We start from the raw sequence: 9,261 nt of genomic DNA, 5'->3' as shown, positions 1-9,261 counted from the left end.
ACATTTCCTGTTTCTCTAAATGTGGTAAATAACCCCAGCGATCACCAGGCAGGGAGACATTTTGTCAAACAAATATGATCAAAACAAAGCTAATGACGTGTAAATTGTTTATGATGTATTCTGGAATGAGCAGCCCCAGTGTGCTGTCTGAAGGTAATCACAGACACGGGGAAGACATAATCAGGAGGAAATGAATATGAACATTTTGCTGCGCACTTTGACACTCAGCGCAGAGTGGTCTGGAGGTTGGTGATATAGATGTGTTATTGTAACAGTACACGCCTGAATGACTAAATACATGCCAGTCTACCTCATTTATGCTCAGGACTAATACTGAGTGAGGGAATAATTTTGAATAGTCGGTGAATTGCATATGTGAGGCATTATTTTTCTGACTCAGTAATAATACAGAATGAAGGATACCCTACAGTAGCTAGTGTACAAGAAGGGAGGCCTGTTGGAATTCAGCACCAATTGCTGTTATACGACAATCAATACATTCACACCAAGTGGATCCTTGTAATTAGATTCAATTAGCAAAATTGCTCCTGGTTGCAGTAGTTGACAGTCAATTTACATCACAGCATTACAGTGATGTCAATTGACAGAGAAATAATCACAAAACAATAGAATATCTAAAATATGTCAAACAAAATGTAACTAATCAGTTCAACAAAACGATCTCCAGTAGATAGGGCCCAGAGATGGAAAAATATGCATTTCAACAACGTTTTTTCAGTGTTTATGAATATCTAGCCCATACTCTCGTGCTTTACTTCAAACCCATTGTTCTTGTTGTTTGGATTAGTCCACTGTAGATAAATGTTTCAAAAAAGCGGTTCTAAATGTCCACATGTTGGTAGGACAAGCAAATAAAACATACAGTACATTTCTTTTTCAGCATTAAAGTCTCTGAAGTGCTCCTTTTACAGTAATAATAATAATAATAATAATAATAACTTCGATTTCTATAGCACCTTTCATAAAACCCAATGACGCTTAAGTCCAGTATACAGAAAGTATACAGAAAGGGTTGAATGTACAATGCTAACAAATTTGACGTGTAGTTATACTACTCCAGTAAGTAACCCTAGGTTTTCTGCTTTCATGGTGGAATGATCAGATGGATTTGGAGTAAAGTACCGGTTTAAGCTTGTGCTTAAACTTGGCGACTTGAATCCAATATGGCGGTCATAATACCATTGAGGGTATTTTCACATATAGACCTTTTTTTAAATAACTTAACTCAGTCCTCTTTAGGTGAACCAAGAGGTGAAAAAAAAAGTACTGGTACAATAATAATAATAATAATAATAATAACTTCCTGGTCCATTTCAGCAGTGATGACGTCTCAGTCCATTTTGCTTTCACAGTGCCATCTTTCATTGGAACTCAAGCCAATTAACTGCTTTGCACCTTTGGTAATTGCACATTGATTGAGCATGTGACATGTATGGAAAGCCTATAGGGCAAAGAGAGATGTGCCAGGATAGGACAGAACAGTTCTTACCATTATATTCTGAACAGTCTTTTTGCATTTTACCACAATGTTTTAAATGGCCAGTTTTATCTAGTCTCTGTCCCTGCCTAGAGCTGTCAATGTGTGCACTGCTAATGCTGGCATTACATTACATTTACATTACATTTTTGGCATTTAGCAGACGCCTTTATTCAAAGCGACTTACAACAAATACATTTGTCTAAGTAAGTGAATCATCTATCCATCAGCCATCATAAGAAAAACTAATCTATGCCAGGACCAGGGGCCATTGGCAATTACAATGCTAGAAGAACGAAGAATGAGATTCTTTTTTAGATTTACTAAAATGGGAAGGATGTAAAATGTAAACAATTTATTAATTATACTATTGGTTTCCTTGGTGACATATGAGGGGGGCCAATACCCCACCCATGGAAAACAAGCTAGAATTCTAGGAGCACTTAAAATTGCTCTCATATTTAGGGACGGTCAGCATACTTTTCATAGTTTCACAGTGTTACTTCAACCTAATAGTTGAGACTATTTGTTTTTTTTACTACATGGCCCTGTTAAACTGTCCCCAATCAGACCGGTCTGTAGGCATTTTTCAAACATTGCTCCAGAGCATGCTGCTGTCACAAGAACCTCATAGCAAATGTCAAATAAGAAGTCAGAAAACGGGCTGCAAAAAGGATTGGGTGTTGTCAACAGCCTTTGGGTGGCTGAGTTTGAGTCCATCAATCAGTGGTAATATTTTGCAGTGCTGCCAACCATGTTGGTGGAGGTAGTGGTTGTAATAGTACAGGTTTGTACATGGAGGATGCTGGCCTGTTTCCCCCACTGTGGGCTCACCTCATGGGGTCTGGCTCCTTCTGCTGAGGCCCTGCACCCTGCTGTAGTGCTAGAGCCCAGAAGTAGACAGCCGCATGGCGCTGCAGTGCAGCTAGAATGTGCAAGCCCACAGCTAGAGTCTGCCAAGCCTGCGCCTTACCACTGCTAATCCCACAAGCTGAAGCAGGGGATCTTACTGAGAACAATAGCTCTCCCTCCCAATCTGACAGAGGCGCAGGCACAGTGGACAGAGATTTGACTTTTGTGCGGTGGCAGTAGGTTCTCTTTGGGAGGGTTGGGTACTGGTGGGAGGGGATGGGGCTGCTTCTAGAAACTGTGGTGGAGAGTTGGGAAGAATACACGGTGGTAGATGTGCATTATCCAAATGACTATGGGAATAGTTGTTTGTCAAGTAACACAAAACAGGCTGAATAATTGGCTGGTCAAACAGAACAAGTATCACCTGAATCTTAAAATACGTACAGGTCCCAGCCAAGACAAAAACTGGCATTTAGTTTTCTCTGTGGTTTTCTCATCTTTAGATTTCAATTTACCCTGGATTTGACCCCAATATTTCAACATTTTATCACAACCCCACTGGCATTTAGAAAATGCTAAGTTTTATTAAGATTGCTTTTTGGTTGTATCGTTGTATATACGTCATGAGGAATAATTGCATGTGCAGCAATGTCCATTGTATAAATGTATGTAAAAGCCTGTTAATTCACTGTCTCATGCCAACCTTAGAGAGATGGTGGAAAATAACTGTGTGACAACGTTAAAACCATACAAATACAATGAGTAGAACGAACATGTCCATTCAAATCCTTGTTCGTTGCCTTGTGTACCATATGGAAGTTTTCATTCATAGAGTAATTAACAATCAGCAGAAAATAGTACACTCTATGTCGCAATTATTATGATGGTAGCTAATTGGTGAAAAGACTGGTTAGCTGATGACTGATAAGCATGCAACGATATAGCTAGCTAGTGTTTGTTGTGGCAGTAGTTCATCAGTCATCTCTAGTATTTCCATTTTCCATTCCATTTGCATTAGTCCCACATTGCCAACCTGAAATGCGCATGTCACCTTTCTTTCTACCAGATTTCGCAGGATGTAAGACAATATTGGGGTAAAAATAAATGTATATTGTTTTGAAGGCAATTCTTTCTTCCACATAAACAGTATATTGTATAATACAACTAACCAAATAAAAATGTTTTTAAATGTATGTATTAATAGGACAGGTACATATTACTACTTAGTTCAATTACATTTAGGGATGGGTGAGATTATTCGATGAATCGATTAGTCAATCGTTGGCAGCCAAACCGATTTTAAATTAAGTAATAGGTCATCGATGCACTGAAAAATACCACTTTTCCCTTAGTTTCAGGACCACAATTGAAGCAAGCCACTTCTCTGTGAGATTGGGGGTGGGATTTGCTTCTATTTTATCCAATAGAAGCAGACTCTGTCACTATCAAATCACTCACAATTAATCAATTACAAATAACTTGCATTGGCCCATCCCAATGGCTAATGTCCTCAAGACCCCCAGGACCAAGCTCCGCACGATGGGAGATCGGGCCTTCTGCTCGGCTGCTCCCAGGCTGTGGAATGCTCTCCCTGACCACCTAAGGGCACCACAGTCTGTGGATGCTTTTAAACGGGGCCTTAAAACCCACCTTTTTAATAGAGCCTTTTTTTAGCCTTTTAATTGAATGTTTTTATTGCTTTATCTACTGTGTTGTAAGCACTCTGAGATTTTATATGTAAAGTGCTTTTATAAATAAAATGCATTATTATTATTATTATTAATGACTCTTATTAGCGAATTGGTTGCCTTGTTATTGACCGTGGAACATCACAAGTTTTATGTTAATTTGTTGTCTGAAGTTGGATGTGTTTAGTTTTAGTGTGTGAAGGCGTACAATGTGATGTTTTCTGCATTTGAAGAAGATTTCAGTCATCTGTGAGGTGAGGTTGGAGAGGTGATTATCTGTAATGTGAAGCTCTAATACAAACAATTACATTTGCAAACATGCAGAAACGTTAGATGATAAGTATCAAATTACAACTTTAAGTCAACATTGAAAAATAACTGTCAATTAACAACATTTAATAAACTGTTAACTACAACCAACATGTGACGAACCAACTTTTGGTTGTTCTAGGGGTCCAGTCTGACCCATGGCGAGGCCACTTTTAGCCACTATGGCCCCAGACTGTGAACGGCTTGCCGGAGGACTTGAGGGTGGCTGAGAGTAGGGATGTCTTTAAAAGAAAACACATCTTTTTAGCTTGGCTTTTATCTAGTACCTATGTCAGCTTGCACTGTTACTCCTATCTTATCTTCTATTTCTTGTTTCATTCCTGGTTTTATTGTGTTATATTTATTTTATCTATTTCGTTCTACCCTTTGTTTTATTGTATTGTAGTTTATTTACTATTGTTTTTATGTTCAGCACTTGGAGTTGCATTCAATGCATGACTTGTGCTACATAAATAAAGTTTGATTGATTGATTGATTGATTGATTGAGAGGCAGAAGGTGTGTGCCTAGAGGTCACTATCTGCATCTCTTAAGCATGACATTTTAAAAAGAAACCCTCTTAGAAAATTGTCACTTAAATCAATAGGCCTAACCACAACCAACCACATCTTTAACTGTCAGATACTGTATATCGAATCAGTTTTCCTTAACGCCTGATATTGTGCCATTGGCAAATAGGAATATTTTTGTTAGAAAATGTACTCTGCAAATGCATCCATTGAATGCTAAATCATGATGGTATTTGAGAGATCTGTTGATTGCACATATATGTTGATGGTTGCATTATTGCATTATGTGGTGATTATTCATAGGATGTTGAGGATTTCACAGCCATGTTTTCACTGCCATTTTTCAAGTCGTGCAGTCAGAACTGTACTTCATTGTCCAATTTGAGACTGCACAGATACACTCGCCTATCCTCGTCTTCATTCTTGTCAGGTTCAATCTTGAACTCAAACAAGCCTGTTGTCTTACAGGATGAGACACTCTCATTAGTTGCAATCATCTGTATTTGTAAAAGTCACACAACATCCAGGTAGCAATATCTCGTGAGATTTATCAAAAATAAGCCTTGATTTTCCTTTAGCAATGTTGATGGAATACCCCCCTGGACTATCTCCAGATTAGTTGTTTTTTTAACTGTCATGGCCTTCTCAAAACAAGAATCATGCAATCCCCCTCTTATTTCATAGAGCATGAGGAAATATTTTGTGTAGTATTCCCAGAATCTAATTTACCATGGCACAGATATCTGGCATAGCTATACCTGTTCTGATATTGAAGTAAATGGTTGTGTTTGAGGCTTGACAAGACATGAATTTCTCCATACAATCTCTCAGAGCAACAGATGGATTTTCCCCTCCAGGAGCTGAATGAACAAAAAGAACATTCAATATGTAATTACCTTCCATGGATGCAGTCACGGTGTAGTAGAGAATTCAATATGCACCATGACACTCCCAGTGTAATACGATGGAAATAAATGTTTGTTTTGCTGTGTGGAGGAGAGGGAACCACCTGCATTGTTCATCATGAGATGCGGGTCGAACGCTGGCTGGCTGGCATAGGGAGATGTTTCTTTCCTCTCATGGAGCAAAGATGGAGTTTGTTAATACCAAACTTTTCCCCCCAGACGTTTCAATGGGGTATTTCTAATGGTTGCGTGAGCTTCACTCACAATATTTTTTATTCTTATTAACTGCATGGGTGCAATTTATTTTCCTCTCAGGCGATGGAGGTGGTTGGGAGTGAGGGCGGCTCTGGTCGGAGCTGATAAGCGGCTGCTCACAAGCAGGCCCGCTGGAGGGACCAGATTTTCCAGGAAGACAATGTCCACTAGGTCAGACACACACACACACACACACACACACACACACACACCCACACACACCCACACCCACACACACACACACACACACACACACACACACACACACACACACACACACACCACACACACACACACACACACACACACACACACACACACACACACACACACACACACACACACACACACACACACACACACACACACACACGTGCACACAAACAAACATGATCGCATGTTCATGAGCACGTCACTACACACACCCATACATATACATTGCTTTTTTACTTTCTCATTCAATCATGATAACATGCATATAGCCAGTGACGGCACGTGCACAACATCACAAGCAGGTTTAAACTGAAACGGTAATGATATTCCACTCTATTGCTTGTTTGTGTTTATGTCTTGGAAGAAAACAGCATCGTAACGATAAGAGAGAAAAACGACGGTGTGTACTCCACAGTCAGGAGCACAGAGATGTCTATAAACTAAAAGAAGCACCGCTCTGTCGGAATATGACAGCCAATCCATCAGGGAAATGGAGGCTCTGTCTCAGGCACCAAGGAGAGAGCGCCCAGAAGTTTTATAAATAGTTGCACATTTTTAAAGGAAATTGGAAGTTGTCAGACATATGCCATCCGCTTTTTTGAGAATCTCCACCAGACGAGCTCACGGAACATGATTGAAACATCGCAGCATACAAAGTAGCAGAGTTGAAAGGCTACCTGGAAGGTAGTCAATCTCCTTGTGCAGTAAGATGAGTGTATCGGCCCAATGCCACGATGTGAAGGTGCAAGTAGCACACATGCTGGGAAATAGTTGCTGTTTGTCTCTCCTTGTCAGTGTTTCTGTATGAACATACAGTACGTCGGTGTTCCGTGTGTATAAAAACCATACAATGATGACAGATGTGCATCACATTGATAGGTTCAGTGGGGGCTCAAATGTATCATTAAAATCAAAAAATCATATCGCACCGTATATGATTTCAAACCAGTGGCCAATGAAAAGGTTAACTCCGCAAGGAACGACAATGTACAACTTCAAAGAGGCATCTCACTGTGTCTAATTTTGAGAATGGTGGTTGATTAAAGTGGACTATCTCTTCCCATGAACATGGCAGGTAGTCATACAGTATGAAGGGAAGTAGTCAGACTGAAACGTGCTACACGATCCAGTAGTTTCCCTTTCATCTCTCACCGAGCAGAATGCAGTCATCAGACAAATACTGTAGTATTCAGCTGAGAGCAGTTGATTCAAGTCCCTTTCACTCACTATTATAACAAGCTACTATAAAATGCATTACACCAGCTTTAGGAATAGGCTAAACATCAGAGTGATCATATTAATACTTGTCTATTTCCAGACATAATTGCGAAGGGTAGGGAAAACATGTATAGGCTATTTGCGTCTGTTTGTATCAATTGTATTAATAGTTTAGGTGTTCTCTAGCTCAAGGTGAAAATGATCATGACCTGAAATGATAATACATTTGGCTTGGCTGTGTGAGGACAGAAACGCTAGGATAACATTAAGATAACATCTCCACATACAGCGGCTGTGTTGGTAATCAAATTTGCCCACAGTGTATGGGAGAGAGAAAGAGGAGAAAAAAAAGCAGAAAATCATAGGGAGTCACAGGAAAGATAAATGGTACATACCATGGCTTTCACATGATTTATACCATATGAATGGATACATATTTCAATTTAAATGCAAAACGCTGAGATTGTGGGGAGCTGTAGATCAATGGAAACATTTTGTTACATGCTACTCCAGGATTCATAAATAACGTCCAACGCAATTATTCCTCTTCAAATGAGGTTTTAAACCTTCTGTGGCACACTGTGTCTTTATAGGAATGTTTTTATTTTCTAAACCCTATGTTATTCTTGTTCCTAATGTAATTGGTTCTGTCCCCTGGCTCATCGAGCTGACAGATATCTACAGTGGGACAGTTTCTCAAGATCCCAGCACTCAGCTCTAGGCCTGTGTGTGTGTGTGTGTGTGTGTGTGTGTGTGTGTGTGTGTGTGTGTGTGTGTGTGTGTGAACCTCTTCTCCTCTTAGATCAACTTACAGATGCTGTTTCATCAAGCTTCATCTTCTCACACATCAGGTGGAACCGTGTCTACTACTTCAAGATGTTCATTTGTCAATGTATTTGATGTTTGTATACTTCAGTTTTTTCTTACTAAAAGAGAGGGGTAAGAGAGATCCATAGAGTACAGTGTCCTACATTTCACAGTATATTTTAATCTGTAATAGTCTTTACCATAGTTTGACTGACTTGTGAAGCACCATGAGGTATTTGGGTCACAGTCAGTGTTCCATATGACATATGCTTTGTGTCCCCCTTCAGGCCAAACCCTACCATAAGTGTGTTGCCTAAACAAATCTAGTTTTCACTAATCAACTTGAAACAAATAATCAAGATCTCTCTTTCTGCCTGGTGTCCAGATGCTCTCTCAGCATGTTCTTCATCCACTGCTGACTTCCTTCACAGAGGCACAACAACACCTGTACAACACTGAAAACATCTCATCTCTCTCTCAGTGGCTAAGGGTGGGTATATATGGATACGCAGTATGGTTTCAACCAGTATATTGTTTATGCCTAGTGTCGTATTTGTTACACGTGCATACAGAGAATGCAGGGGTTGAAGGAGGGTTTTCAAATATTTGCATTTGCAGTGGAGTGCCTGAACTGGCTTCATTGTGCCAGGCAAACTAAATCAAGAACAGAAAAGCATTTGAAATGATAAAAAAAAATATTTGAACCCAGGTCTAATACAATATGCAGAACACCAGTGGGAACCAGCATGACTATTGCACCAACCACCTGATATGAGGAACTGACTTTTGAAGAATCAATTTGCTTCCAAGGACTTTTTTTAAAATCCAAATAATGGTCTATCCTGCTCATGTACACAGTGTATGAACACAGTCAGTGAATGTTCTATTGACCTTGACCACTTAAGAGCTTTTCATTTTTATGTATTTCTCACTCAGACAATAATTATCCATATCTGTATGTGTGTGTGTGTGTGTGTACATGCATGC

The sequence above is a fragment of the Nansenia antarctica genome, assembly GCF_963989245.1.
Source record: "Nansenia antarctica genome assembly, chromosome: 3".
Lineage (NCBI taxonomy): Eukaryota > Metazoa > Chordata > Actinopteri > Argentiniformes > Microstomatidae > Nansenia > Nansenia antarctica.
This window is presented reverse-complemented; position numbering follows the sequence as displayed.